The sequence below is a fragment of the Gnatocerus cornutus genome, unplaced genomic scaffold, assembly GCF_029298725.1.
Source record: "Gnatocerus cornutus isolate USDA-ARS CGAHR unplaced genomic scaffold, icGnaCorn1.1 ctg00000298.1, whole genome shotgun sequence".
Taxonomy (NCBI): domain Eukaryota; kingdom Metazoa; phylum Arthropoda; class Insecta; order Coleoptera; family Tenebrionidae; genus Gnatocerus; species Gnatocerus cornutus.
Window position 1 is genome coordinate 2,831 of NW_028275617.1, and position 16,101 is coordinate 18,931.

The window sequence follows — 16,101 nt, forward strand, 5'->3', positions numbered from 1 at the left end:
GTTATCAGTTCTAAGAAAGAAAGCAGGTAGCGGCGGCGGCGAACCTTCGACCGTACTACGGTCAGTTCATGAATTAACCCCGTCCGTTCGGAGTTTATTCATCTCCGGTCCGTGTCGGCGTTTACTTCAAGTGGGTGCTATTTCCATCTAAGCAAGCAAGTGAGTAAGTAAGTTCTCAAATTTTAAATTACGTTAATCGCAAGTGACTCGTTGAGATCGTCAAACGAACAATTTAATTTAACGCCTCATACGAGTTTTTTTTTTTCGTCATTTTGTCGCAAAAAAAAAACTAAAAAACGACTCGCAAAAAAAAATTTTTTTTTTTTCTTCTTTTAAATCTTGTACATTTTCTGACATGTGTACCATCGAAAAATGTCACATCCAAACGATCGAACAATCACAAAAAATCGTCAACGTACCATCTTGGAAAATTTTACCAGGCAACGACCATACCACGTTGAAAACTACCGGTTCTCGTCCGATCACCGAAGTCAAGCAACGTCGGGCGCGGTCAGTACTTGGATGGGTGACCGCTTGGGAACACCGCGTGCCGTTGTCTCTACTCTTTTCTTTTTTTATTAACATTTCTGATGTCAAACTTTTTTTAAATATATTTTTCACTATTTATATTTTCTCTCAGGAACTTATATAGTATGAAGACGAAAATTTTTAATTCGTTCGAGTTGAATTTGTGGTTCTGAAAAGAACCGATTTTTTTTCTTTTTTTTCCAACCAACTTCCAAGCTGCTCGAGGAGGATTTATTTTGAACTGGTGTATTTGGTGACGGCCTTGGTTCCTTCAGAAACGGCGTGCTTCGCCAATTCACCGGGCAAAAGAAGACGCACCGCCGTCTGGATCTCCCTGCTGGTTATGGTCGAACGTTTGTTGTAATGAGCGAGGCGACTGGCTTCAGCAGCTATACGTTCGAAGATGTCGTTCACGAAACTGTTCATGATAGACATAGCCTTGCTGGAGATACCGGTATCGGGATGGACCTGCTTCAACACCTTGTAAATGTAGATGGCGTAACTCTCCTTCCTCCTGCGCTTCTTTTTCTTGTCGCTCTTCGAGATGTTCTTTTGAGCTTTTCCGGCCTTCTTGGCCGCCTTACCGCTGGTCTTGGGTGGCATTCTCTTCTAGTCGTCGAGTTAAAAAAACGTTTAAAAACAGAAAACGAGACAGACACGACGTGCACGTTACGACGAGTATACTCGATCTAAAACGCCGCACACCTAAAATCCCTCTATTTATAACGAGCGAGCGACAAACAGGCGCTCCGCCTTAGTTCGTCGTTCGACCATTGCCCTAACGAGATGGCGCTGTACCGACCATATAAATTTCTAGCCTTCGCCGCGTTCGGCATTTATTTCAAGCCGTACGTTTGTCAGTGCGCTTCGTGTCAGTCGCAGTAGGTGTTTTGCTGTTTATATCGTATAACAACATGTCCGGAAGAGGAAAAGGAGGTAAAGTGAAGGGAAAGGCGAAGTCTCGTTCCAGTCGTGCCGGACTTCAGTTTCCCGTCGGCAGAATTCATCGTCTTCTGCGTAAAGGAAACTACGCCGAAAGAGTGGGTGCAGGTGCTCCCGTTTATTTGGCGGCCGTAATGGAATATCTAGCCGCCGAAGTTCTCGAATTGGCAGGAAACGCCGCCAGAGATAACAAGAAAACCCGTATCATTCCGAGACATCTTCAATTGGCTATAAGGAACGACGAGGAGTTAAACAAGCTCCTTTCCGGCGTTACCATCGCCCAAGGCGGTGTCTTGCCCAACATCCAGGCGGTGTTGTTGCCCAAGAAGACCGAAAAGAAGCCTTAAATTTAATTCTTCGCCGCCGTCATCTCGAACGAAAAACAAAAACTTTTATAAAAACCATCTTCACATCGGCCCTTCTCAGGGCCAAAAATTCAACTCGAACGAATTGATTTTTTCGCCAAAATACAACAACCTATGAGAATCATGTTAAAAAGTCTTTTAGATATTTTAAAGTTAAACCGATCAATTAATTCATTATACGAGCGTAGACTGAACGGAAGATTTTCGATTACATTCAACCAAGAAAGATGATTTTTACGACTTTTCATCGTAATTTTTAGAAAAATTCAATGCCCGACTAAAGCACGAACTCGACAACTCTATCTATAATAATTTATTGATTATCTAATTCAAGAAACATTCCGATTCGTCGTAAATTTCTTCACATTTCGCACATTAATCTGTTAAGAACATACACACACACACCGGTCGCCTATACGTGCTCTCCGTCTCGATAATTTCTTGCAGCAGCAGTCGTCAGCGGTGAGCCGTAATACTACAATCAATCGTTTTATTTGCTATGAGATTTTGTTTCAAGTCACGTCTGAGGAGAGTAACTCTACCCCATATTGGACATAACCTCAAATATACTCTTCGTGGCAAAAACGTTCTTTTAACGATGGTCATTCTAACCTAAAACTGCTGTCAAAATTGTCAAAGTCGCCGCCTGGATCACAAATTAAAATGATCACTCACTCCGTACGATTTTCATTTCGATTTGAAGACAAACACACAATTGAGCAACATATTTAATTCGTTTGATTTATTTTGTGGTTCTGAAAAGAACCGTTTTTTTTTGTTTGTTTGTTTGCTTGCCTGCGGGGGGTTTGTTGTTATTCCTCTGAGGATGCGGATACACGTCATAAAATGATAAAATTAACCGCCGAAACCGTAAAGGGTACGACCTTGACGTTTCAGGGCGTAGACGACGTCCATGGCGGTGACGGTCTTACGTTTTGCGTGTTCGGTGTAAGTTACGGCGTCACGGATGACGTTCTCGAGGAAGACCTTCAACACACCTCTGGTTTCTTCGTAGATGAGACCGGAAATACGTTTCACACCACCACGACGAGCCAATCTTCTGATCGCCGGTTTCGTTATACCTTGGATGTTATCGCGTAGAACTTTGCGATGACGTTTGGCGCCACCTTTTCCCAATCCTTTGCCACCTTTACCACGACCGGTCATCTTGATAAAATTAGGAAATTCTTCGTACAAAACGACGTAGCTTCGACCAAGTTCGTTATGGAACTAACGTCAAAATTTCATTCCGCGGGACTATTTATAAGTTACGGCAGCTCCACCTCGCGTTAAAAACGAATCCACCAATGGCGTCGCCGTATGACTCATCGAGTTTATAAAACGGCCGTTGGCGCGACGAAAATTTTCAGTTGACTTTCGAACGTTCGTACGTACGGTCGGTCGTTCGGTCGAAGCAAGCAAGCAAGCCACTACCTACGTTAATTCTTTTCATTTGATTCATCCGATATCCGAGATGGCGAGAACTAAACAGACGGCTCGTAAATCTACCGGTGGCAAGGCACCTAGAAAACAGTTGGCCACGAAGGCGGCCAGAAAAAGCGCTCCCGCCACCGGAGGTGTCAAGAAACCTCACCGTTACAGGCCCGGTACGGTCGCCCTTCGTGAGATTCGTCGTTATCAAAAGAGCACTGAACTTTTGATCCGCAAGCTGCCTTTCCAACGTCTCGTCCGAGAGATCGCCCAAGATTTCAAGACCGATCTCCGTTTCCAAAGTTCGGCCGTGATGGCACTTCAAGAAGCCAGCGAGGCTTATCTCGTCGGCCTCTTCGAAGACACCAACTTGTGCGCCATCCACGCCAAACGTGTCACCATCATGCCGAAAGACATCCAATTGGCGAGACGCATTCGTGGCGAGAGGGCTTAAATTTCCTCCATCCATCCATCCATCCATCCGATCCGACCATCTAGAATTAACAAATTCTTCATCTTCGAAGGTGTTAAAAGAAGAAAAAAAAAATCGGTTCTTTTCAGAACCACAATTATTTTCCAACGAATTGAAAATTTATCGTTCGCGCATGCAACTTTTTGAGATTGAAAAAAAAAAAAAAAAAAAAAAAAAGTTAGGTTATGTGATTTATTCACAAAATTCGTACTTACATAAAACGATAAACTTTTGCTTTTTTCTTTCACATTAAATTTTCTTTTAACTGAGACTATTTGAAACATTATTATATAATAAAGTTTATCATTCTTTGTAATAACACTGTTTCGACAGTCAAATGAATAGACAAGAAAATCAAATGAAAGTATGTATCTCCTCAACAGAATGTGCATTGTCCAAGCGAATCTTTCGTTCGTTTCTTGAAAATAATTGTGGCCCTGAAAAGGGCCATTTATTTGTATCGATGGTGCCCCTACGTCGATATATACGATCGGAGCACGTTCCCGAAACCACCAGGACGTCGTCGTCGTTGAAAAAATTAAATCATCGTCGTCGACTTTTCACTTCTTTCTCTTGGGTGAAGCGGTTTTTTTCGCTTTGACGGTGACGGCTTTGGCCGTTTTCGGTTTCGGCGCTTTCGGTTTCTTGGTTGGACCGGCCTTGTTGGATTTCTTCGCTTTCGATGGCGTCTTGGGTTTGACGGGCGATCTGGAGGCGGCGCTGGCTTTCTTTTCGGGAGCGGACGCAGCCTTTCTAGCCTTCGATACGGCGACGCTCTTCTTTTCGGCGGCAGTTTTCTTAGACTTGGCCGAAGCGGCGGGGGCGGCCTTCTTACCGGCTTTTGAGGCGGATCCTTTTTCGGCGGACGTCGGCGCTGACGCGACGGAACGTTTAGCAACGCCCGTCTTCTTGGATTTCGCCGATGACGACGCGGTCGCAGCGGCAGATCTCTTTTTCGTGGCGGACGGAGCCTTAGCTGCACCGGTGACGGCAGAAGCCAACTTGAACGAACCGGAAGCTCCTTTTCCTTTGGTTTGGACCAACGAACCGGATGCGACGGCGCCCTTAAGGTACTTCTTGATGAAAGGCGCAAATTTTTCCGCGTCGACTTTGTAGTTGGCCGCGACATATTTCTTGATCGCCTGCAACGAAGAACCGCCGCGTTCCTTCAAGCCTTTGATGGCGTTGGTGACCATCTCCGAAGTGGGCGGATGAGAAGGTTTGCTTCTCGGATTTTTGGGCTTCTTCTCCTTCTTCACCGGTGAGGAGCCGGAAGTGGCACCGGCGACCGTCGAAGCTGCTTGATTTTCTACGTCGGCCATATTTTCGTCTATCGCGCGCGCGTTTTTTTCTTTTTATTATAGGTAGGCTTATTCTTCGGTGAAAGAACGAATGAACTTTACAGAACGAATTGGGCGCCAAAGTCAAAGTGTTGGCGCGTTCGAAAACGCGCGGACCGCGGACTAAACGAGAGCCTTCTCGTCGAGTTAGAAAATTCAGTGGGCCTCGAATACAGCTTTCGCGTGATGGCATCGTTCTCTTTACGCGAAGATCACCGCCTCCGGGTGCGGGAACATGAGCGATTCGGTCGGCGATGGCCTCCTGAATAACCTCAAGTTTTCCCGGACGACCAGCCGACCTCCAAAAGCGAACAAGGACCGATCGAACGTCGACTCGAACAAAGACCCTCCGAAACAAGGAGATGACATCCAAGTTCGACGCCGACGTTACGCGTTTTCCACGAATAACAGGAAAGTTCCGCTTTCGACCAGACAAACTTGGAAGCATCCTCTACAAGTTTCACGAACGAATCGGTCGAAAAGTACGTGCGATCTTTTCGAAAATCGCCTCGCAAAGAGACGCAGCACGGATCGGAGCGACGACCGACGAACCTGCAGAGTGTAGGAAAAAAATTCACAAACGGTCGAAGATGACGTCCGAGAAGGTCGAATTTTTTCAAGAACGAAGATAAAACCTTCGCCTTTCGTAGGAGTTGATTTTTGAAAACGATCTTGACGAACAGGTCGGAAAAAAAAACGATGTCAATTTCGGACTCGACCATGAGAAACGAATTTGTACGACGAACGGACTTTTCGAACGACTTTTTTCGCAAAATCGACATTTTTTCCTCAAAAATTACCTCACACGACGAAATCCCATCATCGAAACATCACCGAAAACAGTTTTGACGGCGAAATTCTCGTCAATTTTACGAAAATAAAGGGAAAATCAGACGGACCACCGTCGAACATCCAGCGACGGGAACGGACGAGTTTTTTAATTTTTCTTGCCAATTCATTGCGAAAGAAGCAATTTTTCTCGACGAAACCATTTTATAATCATAAAAAAAACTCCCCAAACACCACAAACCAACAAAAATACGGAAATCTTGCATTGTTTGCATTTTTCAGACACTCTAAATAAAACTACGTCGATGTCGGCGGATTTTCAGTCGGTCGTCGGTCGACAGAAATCCAACGAAATTTTCATTTGTTCTTCTCAAAAACGAAAAACAAACAAATCAACAAAACATTCCCTACTATTAGTCGACATTTCGAGCAGAAACTACGAACGTCGAAAGATTTAAAAAATGAAATATGTAGGTGTGCGTGCGTGCGTACTTACTTGAAACTTTTTTCTTGTTTCATCGTCGCACTGGAACAAATTAAATTTTAATGCAATGTAAACGCGACCACACTTTCGACGAAAACATCTCTATGAATCGAACGACGTCGGAAAAAGAATAAATCGAGAAGAGAACAAATCATGAAACAACACACACCCACCCCGCCCGGCCCGGCCAGAGTGGTGGGAATTTCGATGAATGAACAGACAAAGAAACCAACTCTGTTATCAGTTCTAAGAAAGAAAGCAGGTAGCGGCGGCGGCGAACCTTCGACCGTACTACGGTCAGTTCATGAATTAACCCCGTCCGTTCGGAGTTTATTCATCTCCGGTCCGTGTCGGCGTTTACTTCAAGTGGGTGCTATTTCCATCTAAGCAAGCAAGTGAGTAAGTAAGTTCTCAAATTTTAAATTACGTTAATCGCAAGTGACTCGTTGAGATCGTCAAACGAACAATTTAATTTAACGCCTCATACGAGTTTTTTTTTTTCGTCATTTTGTCGCAAAAAAAAAACTAAAAAACGACTCGCAAAAAAAAATTTTTTTTTTTTCTTCTTTTAAATCTTGTACATTTTCTGACATGTGTACCATCGAAAAATGTCACATCCAAACGATCGAACAATCACAAAAAATCGTCAACGTACCATCTTGGAAAATTTTACCAGGCAACGACCATACCACGTTGAAAACTACCGGTTCTCGTCCGATCACCGAAGTCAAGCAACGTCGGGCGCGGTCAGTACTTGGATGGGTGACCGCTTGGGAACACCGCGTGCCGTTGTCTCTACTCTTTTCTTTTTTTATTAACATTTCTGATGTCAAACTTTTTTTAAATATATTTTTCACTATTTATATTTTCTCTCAGGAACTTATATAGTATGAAGACGAAAATTTTTAATTCGTTCGAGTTGAATTTGTGGTTCTGAAAAGAACCGATTTTTTTTCTTTTTTTTCCAACCAACTTCCAAGCTGCTCGAGGAGGATTTATTTTGAACTGGTGTATTTGGTGACGGCCTTGGTTCCTTCAGAAACGGCGTGCTTCGCCAATTCACCGGGCAAAAGAAGACGCACCGCCGTCTGGATCTCCCTGCTGGTTATGGTCGAACGTTTGTTGTAATGAGCGAGGCGACTGGCTTCAGCAGCTATACGTTCGAAGATGTCGTTCACGAAACTGTTCATGATAGACATAGCCTTGCTGGAGATACCGGTATCGGGATGGACCTGCTTCAACACCTTGTAAATGTAGATGGCGTAACTCTCCTTCCTCCTGCGCTTCTTTTTCTTGTCGCTCTTCGAGATGTTCTTTTGAGCTTTTCCGGCCTTCTTGGCCGCCTTACCGCTGGTCTTGGGTGGCATTCTCTTCTAGTCGTCGAGTTAAAAAAACGTTTAAAAACAGAAAACGAGACAGACACGACGTGCACGTTACGACGAGTATACTCGATCTAAAACGCCGCACACCTAAAATCCCTCTATTTATAACGAGCGAGCGACAAACAGGCGCTCCGCCTTAGTTCGTCGTTCGACCATTGCCCTAACGAGATGGCGCTGTACCGACCATATAAATTTCTAGCCTTCGCCGCGTTCGGCATTTATTTCAAGCCGTACGTTTGTCAGTGCGCTTCGTGTCAGTCGCAGTAGGTGTTTTGCTGTTTATATCGTATAACAACATGTCCGGAAGAGGAAAAGGAGGTAAAGTGAAGGGAAAGGCGAAGTCTCGTTCCAGTCGTGCCGGACTTCAGTTTCCCGTCGGCAGAATTCATCGTCTTCTGCGTAAAGGAAACTACGCCGAAAGAGTGGGTGCAGGTGCTCCCGTTTATTTGGCGGCCGTAATGGAATATCTAGCCGCCGAAGTTCTCGAATTGGCAGGAAACGCCGCCAGAGATAACAAGAAAACCCGTATCATTCCGAGACATCTTCAATTGGCTATAAGGAACGACGAGGAGTTAAACAAGCTCCTTTCCGGCGTTACCATCGCCCAAGGCGGTGTCTTGCCCAACATCCAGGCGGTGTTGTTGCCCAAGAAGACCGAAAAGAAGCCTTAAATTTAATTCTTCGCCGCCGTCATCTCGAACGAAAAACAAAAACTTTTATAAAAACCATCTTCACATCGGCCCTTCTCAGGGCCAAAAATTCAACTCGAACGAATTGATTTTTTCGCCAAAATACAACAACCTATGAGAATCATGTTAAAAAGTCTTTTAGATATTTTAAAGTTAAACCGATCAATTAATTCATTATACGAGCGTAGACTGAACGGAAGATTTTCGATTACATTCAACCAAGAAAGATGATTTTTACGACTTTTCATCGTAATTTTTAGAAAAATTCAATGCCCGACTAAAGCACGAACTCGACAACTCTATCTATAATAATTTATTGATTATCTAATTCAAGAAACATTCCGATTCGTCGTAAATTTCTTCACATTTCGCACATTAATCTGTTAAGAACATACACACACACACCGGTCGCCTATACGTGCTCTCCGTCTCGATAATTTCTTGCAGCAGCAGTCGTCAGCGGTGAGCCGTAATACTACAATCAATCGTTTTATTTGCTATGAGATTTTGTTTCAAGTCACGTCTGAGGAGAGTAACTCTACCCCATATTGGACATAACCTCAAATATACTCTTCGTGGCAAAAACGTTCTTTTAACGATGGTCATTCTAACCTAAAACTGCTGTCAAAATTGTCAAAGTCGCCGCCTGGATCACAAATTAAAATGATCACTCACTCCGTACGATTTTCATTTCGATTTGAAGACAAACACACAATTGAGCAACATATTTAATTCGTTTGATTTATTTTGTGGTTCTGAAAAGAACCGTTTTTTTTTTGTTTGTTTGTTTGCTTGCCTGCGGGGGGTTTGTTGTTATTCCTCTGAGGAAGCGGATACACGTCATAAAATGATAAAATTAACCGCCGAAACCGTAAAGGGTTCGACCTTGACGTTTCAGGGCGTAGACGACGTCCATGGCGGTGACGGTCTTACGTTTTGCGTGTTCGGTGTAAGTTACGGCGTCACGGATGACGTTCTCGAGGAAGACCTTCAACACACCTCTGGTTTCTTCGTAGATGAGACCGGAAATACGTTTCACACCACCACGACGAGCCAATCTTCTGATCGCCGGTTTCGTTATACCTTGGATGTTATCGCGTAGAACTTTGCGATGACGTTTGGCGCCACCTTTTCCCAATCCTTTGCCACCTTTACCACGACCGGTCATCTTGATAAAATTAGGAAATTCTTCGTACAAAACGACGTAGCTTCGACCAAGTTCGTTATGGAACTAACGTCAAAATTTCATTCCGCGGGACTATTTATAAGTTACGGCAGCTCCACCTCGCGTTAAAAACGAATCCACCAATGGCGTCGCCGTATGACTCATCGAGTTTATAAAACGGCCGTTGGCGCGACGAAAATTTTCAGTTGACTTTCGAACGTTCGTACGTACGGTCGGTCGTTCGGTCGAAGCAAGCAAGCAAGCCACTACCTACGTTAATTCTTTTCATTTGATTCATCCGATATCCGAGATGGCGAGAACTAAACAGACGGCTCGTAAATCTACCGGTGGCAAGGCACCTAGAAAACAGTTGGCCACGAAGGCGGCCAGAAAAAGCGCTCCCGCCACCGGAGGTGTCAAGAAACCTCACCGTTACAGGCCCGGTACGGTCGCCCTTCGTGAGATTCGTCGTTATCAAAAGAGCACTGAACTTTTGATCCGCAAGCTGCCTTTCCAACGTCTCGTCCGAGAGATCGCCCAAGATTTCAAGACCGATCTCCGTTTCCAAAGTTCGGCCGTGATGGCACTTCAAGAAGCCAGCGAGGCTTATCTCGTCGGCCTCTTCGAAGACACCAACTTGTGCGCCATCCACGCCAAACGTGTCACCATCATGCCGAAAGACATCCAATTGGCGAGACGCATTCGTGGCGAGAGGGCTTAAATTTCCTCCATCCATCCATCCATCCATCCGATCCGACCATCTAGAATTAACAAATTCTTCATCTTCGAAGGTGTTAAAAGAAGAAAAAAAAAATCGGTTCTTTTCAGAACCACAATTATTTTCCAACGAATTGAAAATTTATCGTTCGCGCATGCAACTTTTTGAGATTGAAAAAAAAAAAAAAAAAAAAAAAAAGTTAGGTTATGTGATTTATTCACAAAATTCGTACTTACATAAAACGATAAACTTTTGCTTTTTTCTTTCACATTAAATTTTCTTTTAACTGAGACTATTTGAAACATTATTATATAATAAAGTTTATCATTCTTTGTAATAACACTGTTTCGACAGTCAAATGAATAGACAAGAAAATCAAATGAAAGTATGTATCTCCTCAACAGAATGTGCATTGTCCAAGCGAATCTTTCGTTCGTTTCTTGAAAATAATTGTGGCCCTGAAAAGGGCCATTTATTTGTATCGATGGTGCCCCTACGTCGATATATACGATCGGAGCACGTTCCCGAAACCACCAGGACGTCGTCGTCGTTGAAAAAATTAAATCATCGTCGTCGACTTTTCACTTCTTTCTCTTGGGTGAAGCGGTTTTTTTCGCTTTGACGGTGACGGCTTTGGCCGTTTTCGGTTTCGGCGCTTTCGGTTTCTTGGTTGGACCGGCCTTGTTGGATTTCTTCGCTTTCGATGGCGTCTTGGGTTTGACGGGCGATCTGGAGGCGGCGCTGGCTTTCTTTTCGGGAGCGGACGCAGCCTTTCTAGCCTTCGATACGGCGACGCTCTTCTTTTCGGCGGCAGTTTTCTTAGACTTGGCCGAAGCGGCGGGGGCGGCCTTCTTACCGGCTTTTGAGGCGGATCCTTTTTCGGCGGACGTCGGCGCTGACGCGACGGAACGTTTAGCAACGCCCGTCTTCTTGGATTTCGCCGATGACGACGCGGTCGCAGCGGCAGATCTCTTTTTCGTGGCGGACGGAGCCTTAGCTGCACCGGTGACGGCAGAAGCCAACTTGAACGAACCGGAAGCTCCTTTTCCTTTGGTTTGGACCAACGAACCGGATGCGACGGCGCCCTTAAGGTACTTCTTGATGAAAGGCGCAAATTTTTCCGCGTCGACTTTGTAGTTGGCCGCGACATATTTCTTGATCGCCTGCAACGAAGAACCGCCGCGTTCCTTCAAGCCTTTGATGGCGTTGGTGACCATCTCCGAAGTGGGCGGATGAGAAGGTTTGCTTCTCGGATTTTTGGGCTTCTTCTCCTTCTTCACCGGTGAGGAGCCGGAAGTGGCACCGGCGACCGTCGAAGCTGCTTGATTTTCTACGTCGGCCATATTTTCGTCTATCGCGCGCGCGTTTTTTTCTTTTTATTATAGGTAGGCTTATTCTTCGGTGAAAGAACGAATGAACTTTACAGAACGAATTGGGCGCCAAAGTCAAAGTGTTGGCGCGTTCGAAAACGCGCGGACCGCGGACTAAACGAGAGCCTTCTCGTCGAGTTAGAAAATTCAGTGGGCCTCGAATACAGCTTTCGCGTGATGGCATCGTTCTCTTTACGCGAAGATCACCGCCTCCGGGTGCGGGAACATGAGCGATTCGGTCGGCGATGGCCTCCTGAATAACCTCAAGTTTTCCCGGACGACCAGCCGACCTCCAAAAGCGAACAAGGACCGATCGAACGTCGACTCGAACAAAGACCCTCCGAAACAAGGAGATGACATCCAAGTTCGACGCCGACGTTACGCGTTTTCCACGAATAACAGGAAAGTTCCGCTTTCGACCAGACAAACTTGGAAGCATCCTCTACAAGTTTCACGAACGAATCGGTCGAAAAGTACGTGCGATCTTTTCGAAAATCGCCTCGCAAAGAGACGCAGCACGGATCGGAGCGACGACCGACGAACCTGCAGAGTGTAGGAAAAAAATTCACAAACGGTCGAAGATGACGTCCGAGAAGGTCGAATTTTTTCAAGAACGAAGATAAAACCTTCGCCTTTCGTAGGAGTTGATTTTTGAAAACGATCTTGACGAACAGGTCGGAAAAAAAACGATGTCAATTTCGGACTCGACCATGAGAAACGAATTTGTACGACGAACGGACTTTTCGAACGACTTTTTTCGCAAAATCGACATTTTTTCCTCAAAAATTACCTCACACGACGAAATCCCATCATCGAAACATCACCGAAAACAGTTTTGACGGCGAAATTCTCGTCAATTTTACGAAAATAAAGGGAAAATCAGACGGACCACCGTCGAACATCCAGCGACGGGAACGGACGAGTTTTTTAATTTTTCTTGCCAATTCATTGCGAAAGAAGCAATTTTTCTCGACGAAACCATTTTATAATCATAAAAAAAACTCCCCAAACACCACAAACCAACAAAAATACGGAAATCTTGCATTGTTTGCATTTTTCAGACACTCTAAATAAAACTACGTCGATGTCGGCGGATTTTCAGTCGGTCGTCGGTCGACAGAAATCCAACGAAATTTTCATTTGTTCTTCTCAAAAACGAAAAACAAACAAATCAACAAAACATTCCCTACTATTAGTCGACATTTCGAGCAGAAACTACGAACGTCGAAAGATTTAAAAAATGAAATATGTAGGTGTGCGTGCGTGCGTACTTACTTGAAACTTTTTTCTTGTTTCATCGTCGCACTGGAACAAATTAAATTTTAATGCAATGTAAACGCGACCACACTTTCGACGAAAACATCTCTATGAATCGAACGACGTCGGAAAAAGAATAAATCGAGAAGAGAACAAATCATGAAACAACACACACCCACCCCGCCCGGCCCGGCCAGAGTGGTGGGAATTTCGATGAATGAACAGACAAAGAAACCAACTCTGTTATCAGTTCTAAGAAAGAAAGCAGGTAGCGGCGGCGGCGAACCTTCGACCGTACTACGGTCAGTTCATGAATTAACCCCGTCCGTTCGGAGTTTATTCATCTCCGGTCCGTGTCGGCGTTTACTTCAAGTGGGTGCTATTTCCATCTAAGCAAGCAAGTGAGTAAGTAAGTTCTCAAATTTTAAATTACGTTAATCGCAAGTGACTCGTTGAGATCGTCAAACGAACAATTTAATTTAACGCCTCATACGAGTTTTTTTTTTTCGTCATTTTGTCGCAAAAAAAAAACTAAAAAACGACTCGCAAAAAAAAATTTTTTTTTTTTCTTCTTTTAAATCTTGTACATTTTCTGACATGTGTACCATCGAAAAATGTCACATCCAAACGATCGAACAATCACAAAAAATCGTCAACGTACCATCTTGGAAAATTTTACCAGGCAACGACCATACCACGTTGAAAACTACCGGTTCTCGTCCGATCACCGAAGTCAAGCAACGTCGGGCGCGGTCAGTACTTGGATGGGTGACCGCTTGGGAACACCGCGTGCCGTTGTCTCTACTCTTTTCTTTTTTTATTAACATTTCTGATGTCAAACTTTTTTTAAATATATTTTTCACTATTTATATTTTCTCTCAGGAACTTATATAGTATGAAGACGAAAATTTTTAATTCGTTCGAGTTGAATTTGTGGTTCTGAAAAGAACCGATTTTTTTTCTTTTTTTTCCAACCAACTTCCAAGCTGCTCGAGGAGGATTTATTTTGAACTGGTGTATTTGGTGACGGCCTTGGTTCCTTCAGAAACGGCGTGCTTCGCCAATTCACCGGGCAAAAGAAGACGCACCGCCGTCTGGATCTCCCTGCTGGTTATGGTCGAACGTTTGTTGTAATGAGCGAGGCGACTGGCTTCAGCAGCTATACGTTCGAAGATGTCGTTCACGAAACTGTTCATGATAGACATAGCCTTGCTGGAGATACCGGTATCGGGATGGACCTGCTTCAACACCTTGTAAATGTAGATGGCGTAACTCTCCTTCCTCCTGCGCTTCTTTTTCTTGTCGCTCTTCGAGATGTTCTTTTGAGCTTTTCCGGCCTTCTTGGCCGCCTTACCGCTGGTCTTGGGTGGCATTCTCTTCTAGTCGTCGAGTTAAAAAAACGTTTAAAAACAGAAAACGAGACAGACACGACGTGCACGTTACGACGAGTATACTCGATCTAAAACGCCGCACACCTAAAATCCCTCTATTTATAACGAGCGAGCGACAAACAGGCGCTCCGCCTTAGTTCGTCGTTCGACCATTGCCCTAACGAGATGGCGCTGTACCGACCATATAAATTTCTAGCCTTCGCCGCGTTCGGCATTTATTTCAAGCCGTACGTTTGTCAGTGCGCTTCGTGTCAGTCGCAGTAGGTGTTTTGCTGTTTATATCGTATAACAACATGTCCGGAAGAGGAAAAGGAGGTAAAGTGAAGGGAAAGGCGAAGTCTCGTTCCAGTCGTGCCGGACTTCAGTTTCCCGTCGGCAGAATTCATCGTCTTCTGCGTAAAGGAAACTACGCCGAAAGAGTGGGTGCAGGTGCTCCCGTTTATTTGGCGGCCGTAATGGAATATCTAGCCGCCGAAGTTCTCGAATTGGCAGGAAACGCCGCCAGAGATAACAAGAAAACCCGTATCATTCCGAGACATCTTCAATTGGCTATAAGGAACGACGAGGAGTTAAACAAGCTCCTTTCCGGCGTTACCATCGCCCAAGGCGGTGTCTTGCCCAACATCCAGGCGGTGTTGTTGCCCAAGAAGACCGAAAAGAAGCCTTAAATTTAATTCTTCGCCGCCGTCATCTCGAACGAAAAACAAAAACTTTTATAAAAACCATCTTCACATCGGCCCTTCTCAGGGCCAAAAATTCAACTCGAACGAATTGATTTTTTCGCCAAAATACAACAACCTATGAGAATCATGTTAAAAAGTCTTTTAGATATTTTAAAGTTAAACCGATCAATTAATTCATTATACGAGCGTAGACTGAACGGAAGATTTTCGATTACATTCAACCAAGAAAGATGATTTTTACGACTTTTCATCGTAATTTTTAGAAAAATTCAATGCCCGACTAAAGCACGAACTCGACAACTCTATCTATAATAATTTATTGATTATCTAATTCAAGAAACATTCCGATTCGTCGTAAATTTCTTCACATTTCGCACATTAATCTGTTAAGAACATACACACACACACCGGTCGCCTATACGTGCTCTCCGTCTCGATAATTTCTTGCAGCAGCAGTCGTCAGCGGTGAGCCGTAATACTACAATCAATCGTTTTATTTGCTATGAGATTTTGTTTCAAGTCACGTCTGAGGAGAGTAACTCTACCCCATATTGGACATAACCTCAAATATACTCTTCGTGGCAAAAACGTTCTTTTAACGATGGTCATTCTAACCTAAAACTGCTGTCAAAATTGTCAAAGTCGCCGCCTGGATCACAAATTAAAATGATCACTCACTCCGTACGATTTTCATTTCGATTTGAAGACAAACACACAATTGAGCAACATATTTAATTCGTTTGATTTATTTTGTGGTTCTGAAAAGAACCGTTTTTTTTTGTTTGTTTGTTTGCTTGCCTGCGGGGGGTTTGTTGTTATTCCTCTGAGGATGCGGATACACGTCATAAAATGATAAAATTAACCGCCGAAACCGTAAAGGGTACGACCTTGACGTTTCAGGGCGTAGACGACGTCCATGGCGGTGACGGTCTTACGTTTTGCGTGTTCGGTGTAAGTTACGGCGTCACGGATGACGTTCTCGAGGAAGACCTTCAACACACCTCTGGTTTCTTCGTAGATGAGACCGGAAATACGTTTCACACCACCACGACGAGCCAATCTTCTGATCGCCGGTTTCGTTATACCTTGGATGTT

At 44.2% G+C, this 16,101-nt stretch overlaps 3 non-coding genes across 3 annotated transcripts; all 3 read left to right on the forward strand.

Moving 5' to 3' along the window:
* Window positions 1-439: 439 nt before the first annotated feature.
* LOC148165504 (5S ribosomal RNA) lies at window positions 440-559 on the forward strand. Its single transcript, XR_015771412.1, has one exon. It is a non-coding gene; the product is annotated as a 5S ribosomal RNA (ribosomal RNA).
* A 6,467-nt stretch (window positions 560-7,026) lies between these two features.
* LOC148165505 (5S ribosomal RNA) lies at window positions 7,027-7,146 on the forward strand. The gene has a single exon (XR_015771413.1). It is a non-coding gene; the product is annotated as a 5S ribosomal RNA (ribosomal RNA).
* Window positions 7,147-13,613: 6,467 nt separating this feature from the next.
* On the forward strand, window positions 13,614-13,733 carry LOC148165506 (5S ribosomal RNA). Its single transcript, XR_015771414.1, has one exon. It is a non-coding gene; the product is annotated as a 5S ribosomal RNA (ribosomal RNA).
* The last annotated feature ends 2,368 nt before the right edge of the window (window positions 13,734-16,101 follow it).